General features: G+C 35.4%; 1 protein-coding gene across 1 annotated transcript in view; it reads left to right on the top strand.

Moving 5' to 3' along the window:
• TENM2 (teneurin transmembrane protein 2) overlaps positions 1-27501 on the top strand; it is a 3534961-nt gene that overhangs the window by 925661 nt on the left and 2581799 nt on the right. The window contains exon 7 of the mRNA XM_072756643.1: positions 16339-16490. The gene's annotated coding sequence lies outside the window, so the exon portion shown is untranslated. The remainder of the gene's footprint in view (positions 1-16338; positions 16491-27501) is intronic.

The following is a 27501-nucleotide window of genomic DNA, read 5'->3' as shown; positions in this document are numbered from 1 at the left end:
TCCATAGAAAGAAAGTACCAACCATGAGTTATAACAGCAGAACTGAGTAAAGCCAAATGACTTCATGTATTTGAAAACTTCTATAAGTTCTAGAATGGAAGTCTTTAAATACTAATGAAGGGTACAAGAAATAGAACATAAAACAAATATATGGTACATCTATATGGATGTTGGTGAAATGGTGTTTTAACATAGTTGTTTAGAAAATGGGTTCTGGAGTCAGCCTCTCTGCATGAGGGGATAACGATTCATAAATTGTTAAGGGTCTTAGTTTCTTTATATGCAAAATGAGTATAATAGCCAAATTTAATTCATAGAATTGTTTGTAAGATCAAATAAAGCAATATATGTAAAGAGTATTGTACAATGTCTCACACATAGTATGTCCTTGGTAATGAAAAATGATGACAAAGATGATGATGATAAATATGATGCTGGAAGATCCTCATTTGATAGTATAGGACACTGTGCACCTTCCATATTATCTTCTGACAGGGTTTCTGATCCACTGTCATGGAAAAGGAAAGTTATGTTCTGAAGTGAAATTAGTCATAAATATCCAGAATCTTAAAATACTGAGTCTGAAAATCTCAAAGTCCAGAAAATAAAAAACGGACAAACTTGTTTTAAAATTCTGTATATACCACTTATGATCTATGGGGCTTAGGGCAATTTCTTAAATATACCTGATTTTCTCATCTTTATGGTAAATTAAAATGTCTAGTTCTTGAAGTTAATCGGAACCCTAATTTAGGTAACATGTAAATCATGTAGCATAGTATTTTTGACACATAGTAGGTACGTAGAAAAAGTCACTAATTTTTCCTTTACAATTGCCACAGGAATCCTCAGACACTTCCTATTTATCTAACTGAACTTCAGGTGCCCAAGATTAAAAAGAATAACAAGCAAATTTCTATTTTAAAATGTCTGTGTCTAGCATAGCATCAGTATTATGTTGTACTTTCTTCACAAAATCATACAATATGGGGCAGCCCGGGTGGCCCAGTGGTTTAGCGCCTCCTTCAGCCCAAGGTGTGATCCTGGAGCCCCGGGATCAAGTCCCACATCAGGCTCCCTGCATGGAGCCTGCTTCTCCCTCTGGCTGTGTCTCTGCCTCTCTCTCTCTCTCTCTCTCTCTCTCTCTCTCTCTCTCTCTGTATCTCTCATGAATAAATAAATAAAGCCTTTAAAAAAATCATACAATATGTCAATAATACTGTAGGTTAAATTCAATTTGGGGTATGTGCCTGGCAATCTAAACACTGTTTATTACATACTTAGGTAGATAAATTTTTGTCCTAATTCCTAATAATCTATTTTCAGGTAAAATTTGGAGCATTAACTATTTGCAATTTGGAGTCCTCCCATGTAGTATATAATTTTCGGTAAAATACAGCTTAAAAAATAAAATTATAATAAAAATTTTAATCCTGTTACTACAATTTTTGATTGCATATTCTGAGACCTTATCACTAGTATCACAATTCTCTGTAGACTTACATGACCCACTTAGGAATACTTCAATCCCAACAAAAGCACGTTATAATAAAGATGTTTCCATTTAGGAAATGAATCAGCTGAGGTAAAATGAATTTTCCACTTTGTGTATTTAAGTGAATTGAAATTGGCCTTTTATCACAGAGAAGTAAAAGAAAACTATGTAGAAGCGGGCACCTGGGTGGCTCATTCAGTTAAACTTCTGATTTGGCTCAGGTCAGGATTCCAGAGTCCTGAGATTGAGCCCTCGAGTTGGGCTCCCTGCTTAGTAAGGAGTCTGCCTGTGGATTTTCTCTCTGTCTCCAGCTACCCACCCTCTCCCTGCTCATCCTCTCTCTCTCAAATAATAAATAAATCTTTACAAAAATATATCTGTAATTGGAATCACTCAATAATTGGGTATATGTAACATCAGACACTTTAACTTTTCCTCTCAGAATTTTTCTGCTTACATCTTTATATAATGGGTTTTCTTCTCCAGTTTTTTAAATTTTTATTTATTTATGATAGTCACAGCGAGAGAGAGAGAGGCAGAGGCAGAGACACAGGCAGAGGGAGAAGCAGGCTCCATGCACCAGGAGCCCAATGTGGGATTCGATCTGGGTCTCCAGGATCACGCCCTGGGCCAAAGGCACGCCCCAAACCGCTGCGCCACCCAGGAATCCCTCTTCTCCATTTTTAAGTAGTGAACAAGACACAGACATTTAGGATGAGAACCTCTTAATTCTTATTCTGGTTCTTGGAAAATGCACACAGACCCACACTGCACATGTTAAGAGAGTCATGGACCATCTGTGTAACTCATTACCAAATAAAAGCTTATAGGCTTTTTATAAGCAGTTGTGAAATTGTGATCACTGTTTCACTGTTGATGGCATTAATGCTGAAGGCTAGTATGTGACACTGCAATGAATTTACCAGGAAGAAAAGTTTATTAACACTGTAACTAAACATAAGGAAAATTCATATACTTCTTCAAGGGAGTATACTCTCTTGTTTGTTTCATCTGGATCACTATAAAGCTTAAGTCAAATGTTATACCTGAATAAGTAAAGCTTTTTATATCATTTTTTCAATTCTTCAGAAGTCAGTTCTGGCTCATAAAGATCTATTCAGGTAAATCATAAACATTACATTTAAAGCACCTTAAAATACATTTTAATAAAATGTTAGTGTATAATTATTTGACACAACCAAGGAAGCCGTTTGGTGAAACCTACCACCTAGATATAGAATAAAGGTTATTGTTTCTAAATATTTGCATGAAATGTTTTGTGTGCATATATTTCTCCTTATTTAGAGTGTCCTTTTTCTATCTCCCTTGATTTTGAATCTTTCCTGTTTCAGTCTTCTTTCCATGATCCCTTTTTTTTTGAAACTTCCTTATTCATTATTTATTTTTTATTCACCACTTGCATATTGCACAGTTACTATGTCATTTGCCCAGGTATCTTGGTTTTAGAGATAATGTACCCAAGGGCTCAAACTCAAATCATGGACTTCTTTATCCAAGAACTTTCTATGGCACAGGTTCTACAGCTACAGCAAAAATCTTTCTATGGTGTGATGCCAATCATATGTTCATCTTTTGTGTGCTCTTTTCAAATAGCCTTCCATCCATTCCCCTCTAAATATGCAAATGTTCCTGACTTCCTCAAACTCATTTTGCAACCTCCCACTCTAGTCTGTAATGTTTCATACTTGCAACCAGTACCATGCCACAAATTTCAGAGGAGTCTAAGATCTTAAGCTAATCTGCAAACATCTGTTCATCTTCAAGTTCATTGTCTTCTCATCAACAGTCATGGGCTTTCTCTGCCCCTTGTATCAACTTCATCAGTCAATCTAAGTGTATATTAATATCCCCTAGTATGGTATAATCACAGCTTAACATTTTTAAACACAGTGAATCTGGGCATCAGGAATAGTCCATCATCTCTTCTTTTTTTTTCAATTTTTATTTATTTATGATAGTCACAGAGAAAGAGAGAGAGAGAGAGGCAGAGACATAGGCAGAGGGAGAAGAAGGCTCCATGCACCGAGAGCCCGACGTGGGATTCGACCCCGGGTCTCCAGGATCGCGCCCTGGGCCAAAGGCAGGCGCTAAACCACTGTGCCACCCAGGGATCCCTCCATCATCTTTTAAAAATATTTACAAAAAAGGTCCTAGGACAGCTCAGTCAGTTAATAATCTGACTCTTGATCACAGGGTCATGAGTTCAAGACCTCCATGGGCTCCATGCTAGATGTGGAGCCTACTTCAAACAAACAAATAAACGTTTATAAAATAAAACTTTTTGATAGGGTTTGAGGGTGTTTCTGATGTGAATTTGATTGAATAAAACTCTTTCCCCCTTGGTTTTACTTTTGATCCTTCAAAAAGTTTAAACTGGGGCAGCCCAGGTGGCTCAGCGGTTTGGTGCCTGCCTTCAGCCCAGGGTGTGATCCTGGAGACCCGGGATCGAGTCCCATGTCGGGCTCCCTGCATGGAGCCTGCTTCTCCCTCTGTGTCTCTGCCTCTCTGTCTCTCATGAAGAAATAAATAAAATCTTAAAAAAAAAAAAAAGTTTAAACTGACCTAGGAAATCATGTATTAGATTTAGTAATAAATGCTCTTTTTATGATACTTTGAAGTATCCTCTGGGTCAAGTATTTTCTTAGGAATTATAAGATATTATTTATGAACACTCCATAGACTTCTGATACTGTAACATCTAAGTGTTCCTCACTAGTACTTGCTCATTGAACTAGTACTTGCTCATTATACTACTCTTAATTTCTAAAGTACATTATATAAAAGATAAAATTAGCATTTCTATCTTAGTTTTCTTGAGCATTCTGACTACTACCTACATTTTGGCAACATTGCCAAAGTTGATATTGCAATTTTACATTAGTAGGTAGTAAGAATTCACAGTGTTCCCATTTTCATGAAGGACGTTTTGCCATTTATGCATTGTTTTAGGTTGAGCATGATTTTCTATCATAGCTTTTTACACTATAATTCTGTTAGTACAGCTTTACCCTCTCAGTTTGTTACTTGATGCTTTGTTACCCAAGGGTGCACAGTGAGGCATATTTACATTACATATAGTAATAAATAAAAATAATATAACAGCAACAAATTAATAACTATACAATAGCATTTTCTTGAGGACTGACATGTACCAGGTACACTGTTAAGCAGTTAATATGGATTCTGAAAGTAATCTTACAAAAACCATCTGAAATACATATTATTTTTTAAAAAGTAGACTCCTTCCCAGTGTGGCACTTGAACTCATGACCCTGAGATCAAGAGTTGCATTCTCTACTGATGAGCCAGCCAGGCACCCCATGAAAAATATACTATTATCCTCAGCGTAGGGACAGGGATAGCAAAGGCTAAAGATTAAATTATTATTAATCTGATCACACCCAAATACAGTATCCTAGAATTTAAGGAATCTGATTCCAGAGTCCATGCTCGTAATCATTATATTATGATAAAATTTTGAAACATATAGGCATTGCTGTTCAAAGATTTACCACAGATTATTACTAATCTGTGTCAATAACTTGGATGTAACCACACCTCCCAGCCAATCTACTTGTACAATAACACCACTTTACAGAACACTCCTTTTCTATTGTAAAAAGCATACTACCTGACACATGCTCTGCTACCCCAGGTTTCTGATTGTTGAGTATTAAATGAATTAGAGAGCAGGATGGGTCATAAATTTGTTTGACCAATGTCAAAAAAGTAAGACTACAATATTGTCAGTGATAGAGCACACCACTTAACAAATGTCACCTGCATCTGTGACTTTCCTAAGCACTTTTCTTCTCTAAACCTCAATATTAGAAATGTAGCAGTGTGTAAATCCAATCCTTTTCTCCTTACCATCTATATGCCTCCTCAGCCTTTCTGTCTTCAGAGTAACATGGGCAAAATGGGTAAGTGCCCTGATGTCAAGGATCAAGTTTAATTTTGTTGTTTTTGTTGTTTGGGATTTACCACAGAGCAGTGAATCTAAATACATACCTTGATTTATTGATTAATTGAAAGATGAGTTATAGAGCCTATAATACGGCTAATAATGATACTCACACTAATAATAAAAACATGGAGTACGTGATTGCATATCTAGAAAAAATAAATGCCAGTAAAACACACATCCTCAGATGAGCCTCGTCTTCATCAGAAAGAATAATTTTTCCTAATAATTTTCTTTTTTAGATATTTTCAGACATACATTTGAAGGGGGGTGTCTATCTATCCCAGTGTTTTTCAATTCTGACTGCCCATTAGAGTCATCTGCCCATTAGAGTTAGAGAAGGACTCAAACATATGCCAATACCTGCTCACATTTGTGGGACAACTGAGGCAGATTCTTTGGGGCTGGAACCCCGGCGGTGGTTTTACAAGCTTCCCAAGTGATTCTAAAGTGCAGCTTGGCTTGAGAAAATGTGCTATGTATGTATGAACAAATAGATTGAACCATAGAGGGAAAAAGGTTTTTTGTTTTAAGATTTTTAAAATCTATTCATTCATGAGAGACAGAGAGAGGCAGAGACATAGGCAGAGGGAGAAGCAGAGTGAGAAGCTGGCTCCCCACAAGGAGTTGGCTGCAAGGATCACACCCTGAGCTGAAGGCAGCCACTCAATAGCTGAGTCACCCAGGTGTCTCTAGGGAAAGAGTTTTTGTTTGATAATTGTGTAGAATTGAAAGTAGCAAGTCCCTCCCCCCCCCCCTTTTTAAACTAAGGATATTCATATGCTTAACATCATGAGTATGAAAGAATGGTAGCAAATATTTTTAACATTATCTTCAAGACTGCTTTGTTTCACTTGACATTTTGTTCTTCACTTATATGACCTCTGCCTACAGAAGTTAAATTAGAAAACACTTGTACTGTAGAAGTTTAAAAAAAAAATGTTTAGAAAACTGCAAAGTCTTTTCTCCTGCAAAACCCTTCATTACCACCTAACGGAGAGCCCTAGATTTGGTGATGAGAGAGAGAGTAGGTTAATCAGTCTATAAGATCATTTCTTTTTTTATCCTTTCCTGGAGGCTATCAGCAAGGGCACCTACGTAGGAGACTTATTTCTGTAATGTGAACAACTGTTCTTTAGGAATGAAATTCTGTTCTGCTGACAAAAGATGTAAGAAAGCTCAGGGTGCCCCCTTGAACTGTCTGACACTTTGCACAAAAGGTAAATCTGCTAAAAATATTTTTTTAAATACTTGAAATTCTCTCCCAACATTTTCTAAAGTGCCAAAGAATGAGAAATCAACTTCTGGAAAAAAGGCAGGAAGAACAGAAAGGCTAACAAGGCTCATAAGAAAGCAATTTTCTGAAAAGAAAAAAAAAAGTAGTTTTCTAAAATTGAAGAACATTATTCCTTCAAAGAAAATGTCTCAAAGTGTCCTTTAAAAATATCAGTCTCTGGTAAAATCAAATTGTGTCATTTTTATTGAAGTAACCATAGATTTGTCAATTTTGTAATTGGCTTGGTTGGGTCATCCAATTTGATATCTGTGGGGATTTCACCACCAGGCATTCTTATCAATTTTTTAATAAATTCCACAGATTGAGAATGGTAAATAATAAATGATATAGAACTCACAAAGTCAATATTTAATTTAACATAGACTCAGGGAAACTAACACTATACATACACATAATTCTATGGTTTGAGTTTAAAGAAATAAGGATTTTTATCATAAAACTGAAAACAGTAAAAATGATACCAAAGTATTAAAAAGTCATGAGACTATAACAAATCACAGACTTTTAAAAGCTACAGCAGTCTAATCTAAAACATGAGTCCAGTTAATCAATTTTATTGATCTAAGTAGGGAAGCACCTAGATGCCAAAATCAAATCCCCTGATTTCTTGTTACAATTGGAACATACCAAAAAACAATATTAATGTTTAACCAACATAGCTTTTCCAAAATGGGTATTCAAGTGGCAAAATATTTTAAATAATTAAGGAAAAATTTGTTCATGAAGAAGAGAAAATAATAATTATTAAATTTGAAGATATGGGTTTGGAGGAAAACATTCTGATAAGTTCATAGTTACTGCAATTTAAAATGCTATATAACTTCAATCCATTTTGATTAAAATGTGGTTTTACTTATGTTTAAAAGTATAACATAGTCACAGTTTAGTGCCCAAAGGAATCTATAAAGTAGGAATTTCTTATGCAAATGTGTATTTTGCTACCTGATTTTACTGGGTAAACAGAATTGGAATAAATTAAAATTACAAATTTGAATATTATGATTAATAACCTCAACCAACTGGCAAACTATGCCCAAAACTTTAAAAACATCTAAGTGAGCAAGTACCAAATGTTTACAGAACCACAGAGAAATTTTATATATATATATATTTTTTATTTATGATAGTCACAGAGAGAGAGAGAGAGAGAGGCAGAGACACAGGCAGAGGGAGAAGCAGGCTCCATGCACTGGGAGCCCGACGTGGGATTCGATCCCGGGTCTCCAGGATCGCGCCCTGGGCCAAAGGCAGGCGCCAAATCGCTGCGCCACCCAAGGATCCCCCACAGAGAAATTTTAAAAACCACAGTAGACTAGTGATAAAGAAGGCCTTCATCCTGTAAAAGGTGTTTAGTACCTTCCACATCATATAAATACAGTGAGTTGTCTAGCTTTTGCATACACCCGATCCTATCCAGGGTTTATGGCAAGAAACTAAAGAGGAATTATTGCCCCAAATCTGGATGAGTGAAATACGGTAAGAGAAAAAATATAACTAGATTTATATACAACTAGATGAATGTAGCAACCAAGCAATTAGGAAATAAAACCTGTCAGTGACAGAAAGACATATACTGTCCAGCAAGTATCTTCTGCATTTATTGACTCAATAACAAGGTAAAATTTAGGGTCGAAAGCACCAGGCGAAAGCAAAAAATGGGGCACTGAATTGTACTTACAACTCAGAAATAAAGGACTTTGTTAGCAGTTAAACAAGATCAACTTGATCCTCAGTTTTAACTCCAACAATGGTTTTCCATGGCACTTAAAATCCAAAAGCCAATCCCTGGCTATCTGGGAGAGCACTGCCTACTTCTCTGGGGTTAGTTACTGCTTTTCTCTTTTCTGTGCCCCTTACCCCTCGTCTCAGGAGCAAGACTGTAATTCTTGTTGCTAAGTTCTTAGAGTCCCTGATTCTTAGGCCTGTACTACCTTCTAATGCCAAACAACACCAGGTCCCAGAAGAACCTTCCCGAATCAGAACTCCTCCTCTTTCACTCAACACTCGTTTCTTCAAAGCACTTACCTCCATCTAAAAACCTCCTATTTATTTGTTGACACACTTATTTCTATTATTTTATCTAGAATGTAAGTTGAGTAATTCAAAGACTTGAACTATTGTGGCTTGTACATCATGTCTAACATGACTTGGGGCTAGTGTAGGTACCTAATTGATTTAACTGATTTAATTAATGCATTTTTAAATTTCAAATACTTATTATATACTGATATAGCATTACTATACCTCGTTTTATTTCTAACCCCTTTATAAATACTAACCAATGTAACAACTTAATGAGGTAGGTATTGGTATTATTTTCATTTTGCAGATGAAAAAAAAATGGGGTATAGGGAGGTTAAATTACTTGCTAAAGGTCCAGAAAGCTAGTAAGAGGAAGAAAGGGTTTGAGCCCACAGTCCTGTTCCAGGGTGTGTGCTATTAGCACAACAGTTTGCTGACTTTATCATAAGCTATTAAGACAAAGTTAGGAAGAGAAAAGATCTGCAAGGTTTGTGATGGAACCACAATTTAGTCCACTGTGTGAAGGCTGGCTGATTTTTAGGAAGTTCCACAATGTTGTGAGGGCTTTAATATTATGACTTCTCTTTGAACAGTTTGCTTTTCATCTTCAAATTCTAGACTAATTTCTTCATGTCTTGAATGCCCTGACTCCTTAACCAAGTTTCTGAGTTAGTGTTTATTTTTGTTTTAAAGATTTTGTTTATTTATTCATGAGAGACACAGAGAGGGAGAGGGAGAGACACAGGCAGAGGGAGAAAGGCTCCATGCAGGGACTTGATCCAGGATCCCTGCATCATGCCTTGAACCAAAGGCAGATATTCAACCACTGAGCCACCCAGGCATCCCTGAGTTAGTGTTTATAATATATAGTGTTTATTCAGGGAAGGTAAAAAAATCTGAAATTAGCATTTCCTGAACTATGCTTTTTGAACAGTAGTGTCCCATGATATTTTGATGGGTGTTCCTTTAAAAACTACTTCTGTGATGAGAAAATGTATGACAAAGAGAAGTAAATGGTTAAAAATAAGAATATTTTGTAACACATACAAGAAAAAAATGTAGTATGTGTAAATTGGCCCTAAATTATGAAGCCATATGATATTTACAAAATGTTATTTTCATATATTTCTAAGGTCTTTTATATTTATTAGAATGCTTTAGGCTAAATTGAATTTTGAGTACTAAATGAGGCAACAAGTGACTAATTCTTCTTTAAATGTTTGAAGAATTGAGGATTGCATTTAAATAATATTTTAAAAGCATTTTTTATTCACGTGTTATTATGGCACTTTTTCTTACTTTACCCAAATAGCCAGTGATGATTTGAAGTTTTCCTAAACCAACTTTTTGCCTCTCCGTTAAGAAAATATGAATCCCTCTCATGGCATTTTCTTTGTGGTCCTATTTTTGCCAGAGCTCCTAAAGAAATTCAGCTAAACCTAAGATCTAAACTCTAGCAACCCTACAGCCTGCAGAACCGACACCTCATATAAGAAAGATTTATGTGGTCTATCACCAAAATTTAGCTTTTCAACACAGTTATTAATCAGCCTGTTGTGATCCTAATATTTCTGAATGACACAATTTTCTGTAAACCAGGAAACCTTCACCAGATTAGAAGTGGGGGAAGGGAACAGAGAGGGAGAAAAAGATATTAAACACGACCAGAAAATGAATTATTCCTGGAAGAACTGGGCAAATCTAAAAACTTGAAGTTTTAAAAATAATCAGAGTCTAAGTGTGTGTGTGTGTGTGTGTGTGTGTGTGTGTGGTGGTGGTGGTGGTAGGGTTTTTCCTCCCCTCTTCTGCCTCTTCCTCCCCTTCCTCGTCTCCCCATTTCTCCTTCTTCATCTTCACTACTTCCCCTTTTGCCAAACATCTTGTCTCATCTGTCTGATATTCTGTACAGATTGGTGTGTTGATATTTGTTTTAATACCATCTTCCACTTATTATTTAAATGCTCTCTCTTCCTAAGGGGGGTGTGAGACATAATTATTTGCATTCAGAGTGTGAACCAAAATAGAAACTGGAATTGCCTATTTACAAAATTTAAACTTTGGATGAGGAAAATGGATTGTGAGCAAATGTCAAGTATGTCATCACTGTAGCTGTGTTTTAAGGAGAGAAATAGTTTTAAGCAAACATTTAGAGCATTTTTGCCCAATTAAAATTCCTCCATTGTTTTTATATTTGTATGCCTCAGGGTAGAATCTAAATTATTTTTGTTTTCTTTTTTGTGTCCTCCTGTTGTGAGCCCAACTGTAATTTTCTTTGACAGTCTTTATGTTTTCTTCTTATTCCTATTAGTGTTCTGTTTGTTATTTTCTCCCCTTCATATCATTGTCTCCTTTATCTTTTAAACTTTATGGCATCTGTATCTGTTGAGATAATTGGGCCACAATCATAATCTGTGTCACAATCATCATTTGATGGGTATTTCTGCATATATATTTAGATGTTAGAAATGCTTAGGATCTAGACAAAATGAACCAGGCACATGTACCATAGAATTTGTAGTCATCTTTTTGATTTAGTGGTGGGAGAAATACGATTTGGCTTAATTAAATGAAAGAGAGGGTAAGTGAGACAGTGTCATAGAATCTGTTTTAAATAAACTCTTCCATTTAAATGACACACATTGAAAAGAATAGCTAGCAAATCCAGATGGAGAAAATATGCAGAATTATATCACATTAAACAGATTTGTGATTGATTCACAATGGGACCAGGAAATGATATACGTGAAAATGTCATTCACATGTATTCTTTCAAAATACTTTGACCAATAGCCTATCCGACCAGATATTTTTATTTTTTCAAATCTCTAAAACGTTGTAAGCCAATAAATTAATTAGTAGCAACTGAACAGGGTGCTTAGTTATGGCAATTTTTTTCATCTGTAAAATAATAACTGGGCCTTCTTCATAGATTTAGAATGAGGATTAAATGAAATTATATATGTGACGGCCTTAGCACAGCATTTAATGCTTACTATATTCCAGGTGCCTAGAGTATAGTTAGCATTAAGTATATATTTATTATTATTACCAATTCATATTTATATAAAATATAAGCTAGGTAATGTGTGAGATACAGAAATACATGGCATGGGCACTGCTTTCAAGGTGATTTCAGTCTAAATGGGAAACAAAATATAGTGTAAAACATATCATACTGGTCAGCATGTAATTAAGTGCTAATTACATAGTAAGAAGTATAAACACTATAGTAGGTTAGAAATAGAAATATGTAATATGAATAATATCATTATGGATGGTAGTTGTTACCATAATAAATGCTTCTAGTAGTTCCAAATCATGTACTGAATTAAAAAGAAAAACCACATCATGCTCACATTTAAATTTCCCATTATGTCTGCTATGATATGCCCTTCTTGATTCCTCACATTTCTTTTTCACATGAATCTAACTCATCATTCAAGACTAATTGCCTTCCCCCGTTACCATTAAGTTGATCTTTATAAAATGTAAAGAGCTTACTTGTACATTGGAAATATATTCCAAACCCCCATCTAAGGTATAAAACCTAGCATTGTCTTTGCCTACACTCTCCTTTGTTTACCTTGTTTACCTGGTCATCATCAATCAGTCCTGAGAACAAGCCAAAGTCTTCTTATGATATTTATATGTTCTGTTCCCTTGCCTGGAATGCACCATTATTCTCATTTCCCCATCATTTAATTTACATCCAAAATATTACTGCCTTCCTCCAGTTCTCCCTCCATATCATCCCCCAATCCAGGCCATTGGTCTTTTTCTTAGATCCTTGTTTCCTTCACAAAACTTACTGCATTTTAAAGTATTTTATTTTTTGTTGGAGAATGTGTTTGTTAGCCGTTCGTCTCCCCCCTCCATGGAAATGTAAGTTTCCTGAAGGTCAAGAACTTGACTATCTTACCATTATATCACAGAAGCACTGTAAACATTTATTTTAAAAGTGGATAAACAACCCTGCCCATTTTTTTTTCCCATTTCTATATTCCCCAGGATAAATGTGTGAACTGGGATCATTGCTAACACTTGATTACATCTTGAACTTGTCTTTCCTTGATCCCTTTGTCGATGTTGTTCCCTCCCCCTTAGACAGATTCTAATCCTATCTTTTCTGAAAATTCCACCCATTCTTTCACATCATCCATAGAAACTTATTTTTAAGCAAACATGAGCTTACTCTCCCTCCTTTATTTCCTCCACAATGTACTATTTGTTTCTTCTTGTGGTACTAAAAATTTTGAAGTATAGTATAGTTTTTTTTAGCACTTGACTGCCAAAATGAACTTTGCTATCAGTCTTTGTGTCAGGTTTCTTTGAAGCAATAAAAACCATCAGTGGCTAACTTGAGAATTTAAAACAACAACAGCCACAAACATTTGTTTTGTTTAATATCTGGGGCAGCTCATGGAATGGATGGAAGAGTAGAACCACCAGGCTTAAGGAGAGGCAGAAATAGGATAAGTCCTAGGATTAAGGGATTTAAAACAAATTAAAAGAATCATCAGGTTCTCACTGTCACAGAAGGAATAAACTTTTCTACTGGTTCATTGTACTCAGGATTCAAATTCCTGGGGGAGATTTTGACTGACCTAATTTGGGTCATTTTCTACCCATATTATGCTAATTTTATAGTCAGCACCTCATAAGAGTGTCCCATCAAAATGATAGCCAAATGAAGGAATTGTAGTCTCTAACAAGTAATTGAGGTCATCTATATACAGAAGAGAGAGGATGGCTCTGAGTAGGCAAACAACACATTTTGACTATAGAAAGCTTCAGTGAGAGAAGGAAGAACCACTTTTCCCGACCAATTAAAGAACATAACAAAATATACCTTATGTTTAATGGTATAAGCATGCTTTCCTCATGACTGAAACGTATTTTTTAAAGTTTTAAATAAGTGTTATTGTTATGTTTTAAAATATTTTATGTATTTATTCATGAGAGACACAGAGAGAGGCAGAGACACAGGCAGAAGGAGAAGCAGGTTCCTTGCGGGGAGTGCAATGCGGGACTTGATCCTGGGACTTTGGGATTAAGCTCTGAAGGGAAGGCAGACACTCAACCGCTGAGCCACTCAGGCATCCCAATAAGTGTTGTTGTTTTACTACATCATTCTTTTGGAGTTTTTAGACTGAGAGGCAGAATTCTTTTTTTCACTTAGGTCTATAACATGTTAATGTAAAAATGGATAATTAGTAATAGCATTTAAAATTTAACATAATATGATCATAACTTAAAGGTATAAAAGGTTATGGTACGATTTCTACGTATCATCATAACTAGTGATTTATAAGAACTATGTGTCACTACATATTCATTGGCTTGAAACTGAACTCTCATTTAATTCATCCATATTACTAAGTCTAGACCACTGACCAGGTTTTGAAATGCACATAACTCAGTGTACTCCAAGCTGATGGTAGAGAAGTTTAAATAGAGTACATACCATCCACTTATGGGAACAAAACCTACTTATAGCCCTAATAGTTCTTTCAGAAGTAAAACACATGATCCATTTCGACCCATCAACTGTAGCATCTCATCTCTGATAGTACTTTTTGCATGGTGTTTAAGGTAAAAGATAATTAGATTAAAGCTCGGAAGTTATCAAGGAGGAAAACAAGCCCATGTATTGACAACCAGTGCTTTATAAGAAGACTAAAATCTGAAGTGTTACCACCATGCTCATGCATTTCAAACAGGGAACTCTTCTCCCACTGTTTGGGGGAAACTAGAGGAAAACTAGTAGAGAAATCCAATTTATGTGGAGAATTCTGCAAACTACTTTTCAAACCAATGAGTAGCTTAATATACCTGAATGACTTTGTTTCAGAACTTTAAATCAAATAGATTTTAATACTTGATTCATGTGACATTTTACTACCTTGCTAAGTTTCTGTTGCAAGTGTTCATTAGATAAAAATAACTCATTTCGTGAAAGTATTACAAATTCCTAAACATATTTAGGTGTGCTGGCATAGTTACCAATGATGGAAGAGAAGAAGAAAGAGAGCAAGGGAGGGAGGGATGGAGCGAGGAAGGTAGGAAGGGAAAAGAAAGAAAAGGAAAGGAAAGAAAGGAAAGAAAAAGAAAAGAGTGCATGTGTATACATATGTGAATGCATATTTATATGGGTGCCTATATATATTACTCTGTGGACACAAACTGGTCCATTTGCAAACAGCCATCTTATCAGCATCTTAGCTTAGCCAAATCCAAAGAAAAACTTGTTTCTTTGTTCAGTCTTAAAAAAAATAAAAGCTGGTGTCTTAAAAAAATACATATGTTACATATATTCATTTGATTTTGATCCAAAGACATATTAAATTGAGACACTTGCAGATTAACTTTAGAAAAGCTTTTATTAATGAGTTAAAAGTAAGTGGGTAAAAATAATTTAGTAAGACTTTCTTAAGGTCTCCTGTGAGCCTGACGTCCCACTAGGCATTGCTTTTCTTCAGAATTTAATTGTGATTTATAGCTATAGGTTCAGGTCCCTCCTCTTAAATAAGGCAGAGAAGTTAAGGTGAAGTCTGCCTCTTCAACTTCCCTACTTAGCTTTCCACTTTAAGCTCTTGCTTTCCCCTCTTCCTGTATGTATGTATGTCTGTGTGTATATATATATACATATATATGTATATGTATAATGTAATGTAAAAATATACATTATATATAAATGTATATTTTTAAAGATTTTTTTTATTTATTTGACAGAGAGAGTGAGGCAGAGAGGAGAGAGCACAAGAGCATAAGCCAGGAGAGGGGCAGAGAGAGAGGAGCAGACTCTGCACTGAGCAGGGAGCCCAATGTGGAGCTTGATCCCAGGACCCTGGGATTATCACCTGAGTCAAAGGCAGACACCTAACCAACTGAGCCACCCAGGTGCCCTGTATATAAATTTTATACCTGTGTCTCCATTGTTCCAACTTGGTCAACCACTGCACTGCCTTCAGCTCTGTGGTTGGCATTTTTCCTGGGAAGACTTCCTTGACTCTCTCCTCTCCTCCCAAATTTAGGAAATGTGTGGTCTCTACCATAATCACGCACTTCACCTACTACCCTTACATTGATCCCACTACATTATAGTTGCATATTTTCTTATCTTTTGCCCAGCTGCACTAGAAACTCTGGGAAGGCATAAGCAAGTCTTGTTCATGGTTATAACTGTGTGTAGTGGGCACTCCATAAATATGTATTGAATAATGACCTTGCTTAGGTTTTTCTCCCAGCTCTTCTCACCCCTGCCACTTCCTTTCTCAAGCAAAATGCAGCACAGCATCCTTTGTAAAAACAGTTCTGGAAACCTAACTGGCCTTATGTATCAGTGAGAGCTTTCTCCTCTTTTTTACACTACTTGGATGTGTCCTAGCCTCCCCACCCTGACCATGTATTCAGCAGGTTGACTGCTCTAACAAGATGTTTCTGTTTTATATTCCTGAGTGCACAACATCTGAAGCAAGTACAAGGTGACTTTGCTGTTAACTCAGCAGTCTTTCAAAAATGTCTTTTCCCCCCTTTTAGGTCCTTAGAACACTGTCATTAAGGGCTGAGGGGTGAAGATACATTAGATAAGAAAATAGCAGACAGAGACCCTGAAGCACTTAAAGAAACCTCAATCTGCAGGAAATCTTCATCTTGGCACCAATCATCAGAAAACCTGTTCTTTACCACAGGTAGGTCTGTCAACATATATTTCTTTTGAGATTTTCTACAAATGTCCTTCATAGGAAAGAGAGTTTTAGTTTTCCCTTACCTCTAAAATGAAAAATAAAATTACTTTCACAATCGGAAAGATTTTACTAACGTCCTTTTAAATGGAATGATTTTATTTGGCAGGAAATGCAATAGTTTCTACATTACATGGTGACTTCTCATCATTTATCCTAAAAAAAGTTGTTTTAAATGATGTGGTGTATTGACAGCCATTTTGTTACTTCTACATCTAACCACTGAAACTCTATAAACATAAAGATTCTGTTTTTCCAGAAAAGGGGTTCATTCGGTTTCAAATGTAAGCAGATGTGGTTTAAATTGGAGTAAAATAAATATAAAAAAATTTTCAGTTACTATTGTCTTGTCATCTTAATGAGGGAGACAGCCTTAGTATGATAGAAGGTGTTAAAGAAAAAAAAAAGTCATTCAGTGACACTTGTTACAAATGGTAAGGTAGACATTATTATGGACCATGACCATAATTACAGTAACCAATGCAATGGGATTTTACAGTAGGGGAGAGAGATTGGTTCAGTTCTGAATATAGCACAGGCCAGTGGGAATTTAAAACCAAGAGGCATGGTGGGGGTCAGTGGATAGAAAATTTTGCTAAAAGGAATCATGAGGATTCATGCTGAAGACAGTCCAAAGTGATCAGATATCACCTGGGAGATGGTGGAGAATGAGAAAGCTGATCAGATAGCAAATGTTATCAGAAATTGAGGATGGGGTGTGATGACAGTTAAGGTGACTTAACAGGGTTTTTGTGAAAACTCAATTTTACAAGAAAGTGAACAAGTATACCTAGAATAAGTTTTAGGAGACTGACTCAAGTTTGGTCAAGGAAAGAATCTTTGTCAAAGTTTAGGCTTTTTGTTTGTTTTCTTGCAATTTGCAGTGTTGTAGAAAAGTCACATCAGGTTTAATGATACTTTTCACCTGAATCTGTTTCTTAGATTCCTCCATATATAAAATGGCTGGTTTTCTCTCTCTCCTTTTTTCTTCTGGGATGCTTCAGAGTAAATTTGCTCATCGCCAGAAGGAGTTATAAATCTATTGCTTGAAAAGTAGTGGGACTTGGATTCAACTGAAGGTGATGTTAGAATCCTCAAGATGTAGACCCATCTAAGGTTAACCTGCTATGAAGATTATGGGAGGAGAATCACCAACAAATTCATTAGCTCAAGCCTTTGTCAAAATAGTTGCAACATGAGAGTAGCTCTAAAGTGAATCTCCAGGAGAAAGCAGACAGCTTTAATATTTTATAGGGCAGATTAGGGCAGATCAAAGTTCAGTTTCATTCTGAGAATATTTTACTGTTTAATTTCTTGGAAGGTATGGGGAAACTTTGGTTGTGTTTAGCAGTGTCTCTTACATTTTCAAGCCATAGTGCGTGAAATTGCAGAGCTATTTATCACCATCATCATATTGTTTGGATATTCAATCTATTGACATGATTTATCAGATTTTATAGTAGATAATGGTCTGAACTGATGTATGTGCACCATGCTTTCACTATATTTACATCATATCTTTTGAGAGGCCAAACACTCTCTGGGACTACTGAAGATTAAATCAATAACCAAATCTTTCTTTTACTACTCTTAGTACTTTCTCATTCACAAGTGTCTAGTAATGTAGATCTCTAAGTATTAAATATGTTTGCCATTGCTGTGTCATATGTCAATGTGAGCTAATTATCATCCATGTCAACATTCCTTTTTCCAATTTTGCAGTTCTCTCAAGCTTTCAAGCTTTATACTATTTATATAATTATTTTTTGATTCTCCATCTCTTTTTCTATCCTGATTATACAGTCATTTGTTCTATTGTTTCTACTTTAAATCAAGTCTTTCACCCATTTTTGGCAGAATCCCACTGCAACCTCATCCTTGCTCAAGCTTTCATGACCTCTCTTCTGAACTAGCACATTTTATTCCAAATAGGTCTCAATTTCTCTACACTAAAACTGAAATTCAGCCTATACTCAGGTAAAATAATTAGATTTCTTAAATAGCACTTCTATTCTTTCTACCAGTTCATAAAATTTTAGATGCATCTCATTGTTTTAAACTTGAGGGGGATAGTATTTTCACCTCTGAAACCTCATGTGATCAGTGCATTTATACTCAAAAGTGTAGTGTTGAATGTATCAGAAATGAACTAATTGCATTTTTAAAGGATATAGATTCCCAGAAGTTTATATGTACTCACTCTATTAATTAATTAGAATTTTTAACAAAATAACAATGCCTTAGAATTTTCATATCTTTGGAAATGAAGTGGGAAGGGAGAGGTGGAGGTTTGAAGCAATTTGGGGTAAATTCCTAGTTAGAAAACAACTTCCTAAATGAAGATAAAATACAAATCTGCAATGTGATAGTGTAATGAAGGGGACACAGGGAGAGGAATTTCCAGATTATTCTGCACTGATACAAATGAGTAACAATACTCCTTTTAATTTTTTTTAACTCAAAGTATAAGTTTTCTTAATGGGTCTCTTTCCTAAAGGGAAAAAGCTGCCAACCTATACAGTTTTATCACTGGCCTGAGGCATTATAGTTTACTTCAACCAATTAAAATAACAATTACTGCAGGAAATGCTAATAGGAGCACTCTTATGCTGGTGAGTTTCCACCAGGCCTCTTATGATTAAAACCCCTCAACTTCAAATTTTACTTATTGCAACGACTACTATGACTTCAAAAGAGCTTGTACAGTAATTTGGAAGAGTACATTCTATTTATTCTCTTCATTTTCAATTTTTTGTTCTTTTTGATGTCTTACAGAATCTTTTCTAGAGTATTATAGCCCAGGTTTTACCTCTCCCTACTCTTAATGGGGACACTCTATACTTACCAAATTGTAATTTTATAAAAGCCAGTACCAGGCTGCCTTAGTCTGATAGGGGGACTATGGATTGTATTGTATTGAAAATGTTAAGATATTTCCATAATTTCCAGTAAAAGCTGCTTTATTGCTGACAACAAAATCATCCTTCCATGCATCCCAACTTGACATATGAAAAATCTCAATGGTAATAGTGATTAACATATCTTTTGCATTTAAATTACTATGTTTTTTAAGAAGAGAAAATTGTACATTTGGTGGGTTGTTTGCCTAGTCAAATAAACATATATCAGGATGTACAATCTAGTAATTAGGTGCATTTATCTACTTCTGACACCACAGGAAAATACTCTGAATGAAGACTCTAGGGGCAAAATACTCTGACTTTTATTTTCATAGCGAAATGAGTGCTTATACCCAGACATAGGAAGCATTTGTCTAAGTGGTTGTTTACTTAAGGTGAAGTAATGTATTTGAAATAATTTTTAATAGTATTTCCTACATATTTTATGGTTGTGTTTGCCTTATGGGTCATCATCTTAGTAGAATATGTTCTTATATTTGGGGAAAGAAAAAAAAAAAACATAGCTGCGTGACTAGAACATTTCTGTTGTCCTAAAAATTCTTAGGACTTAGGTACTTAGAGATTATTTAGCATTTAAAATTACCTGTGTTGACCTATGTCCAAAGGAAAGAATGCTAAAAAATGTAAGATGTTCCATTGTGACATGTGTTCTACAGTTAAACATGTAAATTCAGGTATTGAAGTTTTCAGTACATACTTCACTCAGGATTAATAAGTTTTGAGGGGGTGGGGTGGGTTGTTTTAGTCAAAATTCATAAATGATCATAGTATTTACTTTTCCTTAAAAATATTCGAGTAGTACTATAAATATTTACAAGGTCAATGAATACAGATCCATTTTATTATGCCTGGGAGCTTGGTAGAGGTATTTGAAATTGAGTCATGAACTAACAGTAGCTTCCCATGAGATGATACTACCCTCATTATCCTGGCCCAACAGACTCAGGTATTCCAGATAATCTGTGGAAACTATGTTCTTTCAATTTTCTGATACTCTTTCATTTAACAACTTTATTTTCTTGATACCACCTAGTTTTAAATATAATAACATGATTGACTCCATTCAGGTCAGACATATGTTTCAGTTGACTCCATTTTACTGAGCTGACAGGGAAAAGAAAAATTAATTTGTTCTTCATTTCTAAAGAGGAGGGTAGATCTGAAGAAGAGCAGCTTCTGTTTTTGTGAGGTTGGGTGTGGATAGGATGTCAATCTGAGAGCTCAGAGTAAGGTTAAGGGCATTAGATGCTTAATGATGAGGGAGAGATTTCAGTAAGAGAGATAATCTTTGAGAAAGGAAGGAATAATCGAATAAATTTCTTCATTCCATTTATGTCTTCATAAAACCATTAGGAAAATCTTATAAAAAATTACTCAGCAATGCTATTGGAGAATGTGACGTAATAAAAAATAGTTATTTGGTTTTCATACCCATTTCCTGGGATAGAGCTCCTAAAACTCTATAGTTTCTTGAGTGGTAGGAGTGAGAAGAATATTTTGTGTTACTCACAATAAGCCCCATTACACTATACCTGTGTTTATGCTAAAGAGTGACCCTTGGAACAGGAGATTGGAGATTGGTTGCTAGAGGAACCAATCATGTGATTAGAGGGTTTGGAGTTTCAGCACAATCCCCCAATCCTGGGGAGGAGAAGGGGGTTGGGGACTAAGTGAACCACCAATGGCTAATAATTTAATTTTCCATGTCTAAGTAATGAAACCTCCATAAAAAAACAAAAAAGAAAAGGTTTGAAGAGCTCACAGGTTGGAGAACACAAGGTAGTGGGAGGTTGATGCATCCAGAGAAGGTATAGAAGTTCTGTGCACACTCCTTATATTTTTCCCTATGTACCTCTTCATATGTCTATTCATATGTATCATTTATTATATTATTGTTGAAAACTGACCTCTGTGCTCTGGAGTTAAAATATAACATAAAAACAATTGGGTGATAAAGAGGAATGATAGTTTTATTAATTTGTCAGCCAAAGAAGGCTGCAGCAAGCTAAAGCCTTCAAAACTGCAGACTCACCCAGGGTAAAGTCTGAGGGATTTTATAGGAAAATACAGGATCTGGGTGGTTTTGATAGCAATCTGGTGTGTGGTGCCAGCAACGTTCCTCATGTCTTCAAGGTAGTCTCACGACTAGTGCTGACACTGGCCATCTGATTCTTGTTACTAAGTATACATCGAGGTCAGCAAGATGTCAATATCGATACTGAGTTCCTGAAACAAAAGATTCTACAGAAAAACAAGTGAAGGGGAGTGGGAGGCTTCAGAATGAGGAAAAGAAAAATGTGTTCAAAGTCAAGCTTGCTGAAGCATTAACGTGTCCATCTTAATTACCATCCATCTTTTACTTTTCTATAGCAGTTTCAATATCCTAACAAATTCATAAATGTAAATATTTTCCTGAGTTCCATGAGCTTTTATAGCAAATTGCTGACCTAGAGAAGAGGATTGTAGGAACTCTAATTTATAGCCGGTCAAAGTATGGGAGGCCTGGATTTGCAATTGGGGGCCCAAAACCTGTGGGCTCTGAACAAATTCCAGATAGTGTCAGAATTGCTCAATGAGCAAGAAAAGCCAACACATTTGGTGTTAGAACTGCTGAAAGTAAAGGAAACAGGAATTTTTCTTTTAGAGGAGAATTTGGAATTTGTGCTATTTGTTTGGTTGATTGATAACATGTAGGTATGATGGCAGGAACTGGCTGAGAGCAACGTAGTATTTTATTTTATTAATCTACATTCTGGTGATGATCTCTTCTCATTACCTATAGATGTGATTCTCAGTTTATTTGAGGGTCAAAGTCTGAAATGCCTGGTACACACTCTGAAATTAACATTAGGGGATACCTTCAGTAAGATTCCATTCCAGTAGAGTATCTGTCTGTAGATTCTCAACTCTTTTCCATGATTGTGTTATGCATTTGTTATTAGCGAGGAGAGAGAGAGAGAGAAGAGAGAGAGAGAGAGAGAATTATCATCCTAATCAGAAAGAAGAATATACTAATGATAATTGTTTATTATAGCTGAACATTCAATTTTTTGACATTCAAGAAGCAATAAATATTTTAAATATGTTAAACCTTTTCAATAAAATATTTTATAAGATCTTTGGCAGTTTTAAGGAATATATATAATAATCTCTATAGTCAATTCTTTTTTTTAAGATTCATTTACTTGAGAGGGTGTGTGGGTGTGTGTACACATAGGAGGAGGGGTTAAGGGAGAGAGAGAGAGACAGAATCGCAAGCAGGGTGCTAACACAGGCCTCCATACCACAATCCTGACACCATGACCTGATCCAAAAGCAAGGGTCAGATGTTTAACTGACTGAGTCACTCAGGCATTCCTCTATATCAGGTCTTATGTCACTGCCACTAATTAATGCCAAGTACATAATATTAGTTGTAATTCAATGGATGTGGTGGTAAGGATGATGGGTAGAGGTAGGGCATAAAATAAGTATTGCCTAAAGATTACTAATTATTTAAGTGGATAAGTGTGATGTTTTTTTATACTAAGAATGACCAGAAAGAAAGTTTTATGGGTTACTTGTTTAAAATACGGATTCTTAGTCCTTACATAATTAATCCTATGGGACTAGAATCTGCAAATATGGAGTGTGGAAATTCGAATTTTTAAGATCTAAGTTAAAATTATGCACTGTAAACTGTGATAATTAACTTGTACCTTTGGAACTTGTAGACAATTTCAGACAGGTATTCAGAAGAAGACAATTCAAAATACTACCTTTTATTATAAGCAGGAAATGTTGGCATTCAGTACTGTTGATTGAACACAATAAACCTCTTACTTTGACTTGTCTTCATTTGGAACTATTCTATCTTGGCACAATACTCTGCATTAGAATTGACTAGTAACAATAGCTACAAGAGTAGCAAACAAAACAATCAAAAAACAAAACAAAAAGATTACCATTGCCATATATACATTTACTCATTCAACAGTTATCTATTTAGTGACTAAAATGTACACAATGGATCCCTAACATTACAGTTGCATTACTGAAAGTTAAATGACTAGCATTTTACAGTACTTTCTTCATAGTAAAACTTGAAGGTAATTTATTTAATAAACATATTCATAGTCCTTAATTTTCTTGATAGTTTAGGCTAAAGTATTGTTTTCATTGATTGTTTTGCAAAATCACCTCAGTAATCTCCTTTCCTGAAATAAGAGACTCAAGAGACTATTTAGATATCTTGACATAATGGAATAAAAACATAGTTTTAAAATTATTTGGTAATTTAAGTCCCATTTGCGTATAAAAACATGTTAAGCAGTTTGTTAGGTATTTACTTTCTATTAAATAAGAATTAAGTCAGGACTTAGCAGAATCTGCTTTTAAACTCTTTCCTAAGTAATTGCAATTTTGTAAACCTAGTCTCTTAATCTACAACCTTGTGCCTTTATATTATATTTGTAGTACATTATTAGAATAACAGTTGGTATTTATAAAATTAAAAAAAGTAAATGATTCCATGACAACTATCTATGAAAATTATCACTTGGAATATAATATTAATTTATGATGATACTATGTTTTTTTTTAAAAAAAATATAACTTCATATCCTATGTAATGATACAACTATGGTATAACACTTCAAACTTATTAAAATTAGATTGATTTTATATTTAGGTATAGTAAATAAAACTTTTTGGATACAATAAAAAATTCTATTGTTATTCATGTTGTGCCCAAGATCGTGAATCCTAGAAACCACCGAGGAGCCGACACCGATGCAAACACACGAGGGTTTATTTACAAGCTCGAGCTTGGGTCCAAGTGTACCCGACACAGCGGAGCAGGGACTCGGACCCCAAGACTAAGAGCCGTAGCAGCTTTATAGGGACCAGTGGCCAATGGGATCGCAGAAAGTTGCACAGTCATGCTGGTCCGGAAACTCGCAGGTGGCCGATTGAGTTACTTTTTTTTTTTTTTTTTATGATAGTCACAGAGAGAGAGAGAGAGAGAGGCAGAGACATAGGCAGAGGGAGAAGCAGGCTCCATGCACCGGGAGCCCGACGTGGGATTCGATCCCGGGTCTCCAGGATCGTGCCCTGGGCCAAAGGCAGGCGCTAAACCGCTGCGCCACCCAGGGATCCCCAATTGAGTTACATTTTACCCTAAAGTATCCATTTGAACTGGCCTATCACTGAGCCGATTTCTGATTAGGGTGTACCCTGGTCTTGACCAGGGTGGGGCAGTGCCCTAAGCAATAAGCAGGCCGGCCTATCATTGAGTCAGTTTCCGATTAAGGTGTGCCCTGGTCCTGACTAGGGTGGGGCAGTGCCCTAAGCAGGTCGGCACAGGCAGGTACAGCACAAAATGGGAGTAGTCCTGCTCTGCTTGGCCAGGGGTAGGGGATTTTTGTTAAATTTCCTGGGTCCCACAATCCAAGTAGAAACTATATAAGGGGATGCTTATATATAAGGGAATGATCAGTCAGTTGAGTATCCAACTTTTACTCTCAGCTCAGGTCTTGATCTCAGGATTGTGAATTAAAACCCTATGTTGGGCTCCATGCTGAGTGCGGGGCCTACAGAAAGAAAGAGAGAAAGAGGAAAAGGAAGGGATAAAAAGAAAAAAAGAAACTATGTAAATTGGAGGTATTTTCCCACTAATATTTATAAATTTCTCTCAAAATATTTAAATATTTCATTTGAAGTTAAGTATTTCAGTACATATGCCTAAATAGAAGAATATTATCAAATAGAATGAACTCTTCAAAAATTAAATAACTCTGAAAATAAGTGAACACCTGAGGACCTGTTGGAAAGGAATCAGCAAGAAGTAATAAACCAGATGAACCATTTGTAAGACAAAGTGCAAATATCATTGTAGGTAGAATACCTCTATATTATGTTTTATCCACTTACAACTTTAATGTTACACTTTTATTCTTTACATCTTAATAAGGTTAATAAAAAATAAAAGGTTATACACATTTCATTGAACCATAGAAAATATATTGAGCTAAATTTTAAATGAAACAATCAAGAATAAAATTAGTGAAAAAATTTAAAAAGGTGATTAGAAATTACTTGGAAATAGTGCTATGGAGTTTTATATAAGTGATATTAATGGTTGTGTTAATAAGACATAAAATATCCTAACCAGTTTACCTAAATCTGCCTCTTCCAGAAATTAGGGCTATCTCTGGACTATTAAGTTATGTGAGACAATAATTTCATACACAGAGGTGCATATATCACTAATTGATTGGAAGATTTTCTTAGAAGTTTAAAAATTTTGGTGGTTTACTCACAGATTTTTTATTCAACTTCAATAATGTGCATTCAGCAAGATTGAAGACCTTTTATTGTTTTTTGCAGCCAAAAAAGAATGGCACAACCCACCTAGCATCTTACCTATGTCTGTTACTTTTACACATCTGGCCCATATCAAATTCAAAAGAACGTAATACTTCCAGAAAATGACCTCAGCTTTCATATGTCTGGTGTGCCTGCATTTCTGGGAATGCAGAGCTGGGACTGTGCTCTAGTACTGTATTGTCAATAGTACATTCTGCAATGATGTGTTCTAAGTCCATGTGATTACTGAGCACTAATATAAATGTGACTAGTCTGAAATGGGAGGTACCATAAGTAGACATATTCACTGTATTTCAATAACATAGTATAAAAACAGAAATAGAATATCTCATATTTTATATTGATTACTGTTAAAATCATATCTTGGATTTATTGGGATAGATAAGACCTATTATTAAAATTAATTTGAATTTGTTTTTGTTTTTCTATGACTACTAGAAATGTTTAAGTTACATTTGTGGCTTGCATTATATTTTCACTGGATGGAGCTGACCTAGAAATACCCTTGATAAGTAGTTTATGGATTTTTTCTCTTTCTCTTTCTCCTCTCCTATGTCCAAACTACCAAAGCATCCTCTGTCTTTGTAAGTTGCACTAGGAGGTTTATAGAACTATTTATATTATCTTTAGAGTACATTTGATCACCATTTCTAGATTTTTAACCTCCTTGAGAACACAGATGATCATATTGGTCAAAGTACCCCTGGCAGCCTAAACAGGGTGACCTGTACAATAATTTTTGTTTGGTTGGTTTTTAGTTGATATGACGGTGAAGTGTTTTGGCTTTCAATAATTGGAGGTAGAGATCATAAAATCAAGGGCTTACAGAGGCATTTTAAGTAAGTAAATGGGTGAAAGGTGAAATGGATAAGATAAGAGAGTATTAGAGTATTATGGACTGATAAACATAAGCAAATACCCCATCTAAAGGAAGTTCTAGATGCTTAGCCAACTTGTGTTGTACAGGTATTCTAGTGTAATGGTGCCAGATTTTCAAGATGTTCAGGAGAAACTCAAAATCCAAATCATTAATTACTTATTAAAACTCCTTAGATATTAACATAATAGTCCACACCTTTTTACAAACATATCCCAGCAAAAGTATCTCTGTGGGCTGGATCTGGCACAGAAGCCAAACGGTTTTCCCTTCCAGAAGTTTCCTTCTTTGTTTTAGAACTGCTTTCCCTGTTATAGCTAAAGAAAATGTAAGGTAAAGTTGCATATGAGCCCCACAAATTAGTCACAGACAAAAAAGAAAACCACAGGAATTCAAAGTTTCTGACTATCCTTCACGTTATTGAATCTGCCAATCTCTGTAATTAGGAGATGGCATTAATCATTAATTAGAAAAGAAACCCTCAGTGAACAGTGTGAGATATCTCCGTAGGAACACCACTGGCTTAATCTCAACGAGAGTGAAAGATATGGGAGTACAAAACAGATTTAGTGCATATCTCTGTAGGTCTGATTTAGGTAGCTAATATTCTATCCATGTAAAAACCAAATAAAACACATTTTTCCTTCTGTGTATAGCCATATTTTCTCTTTCATCCTTTTCTTTTAAATCTTTGGTGATATGTTTCTGTTTGAATGAGGTAGTCCGACCTATAGTACTCCTAGGAGTGAAATATCTTCTCTACCTGCAACATCAAACACTGAAACAAAAGAGC

The sequence above is a fragment of the Vulpes vulpes genome, chromosome 4 (genome assembly GCF_048418805.1).
Source record: "Vulpes vulpes isolate BD-2025 chromosome 4, VulVul3, whole genome shotgun sequence".
Taxonomy (NCBI): domain Eukaryota; kingdom Metazoa; phylum Chordata; class Mammalia; order Carnivora; family Canidae; genus Vulpes; species Vulpes vulpes.
Note: the sequence above shows the minus strand (reverse complement) of the source record. Positions and strands in the feature narration are given on the sequence as shown.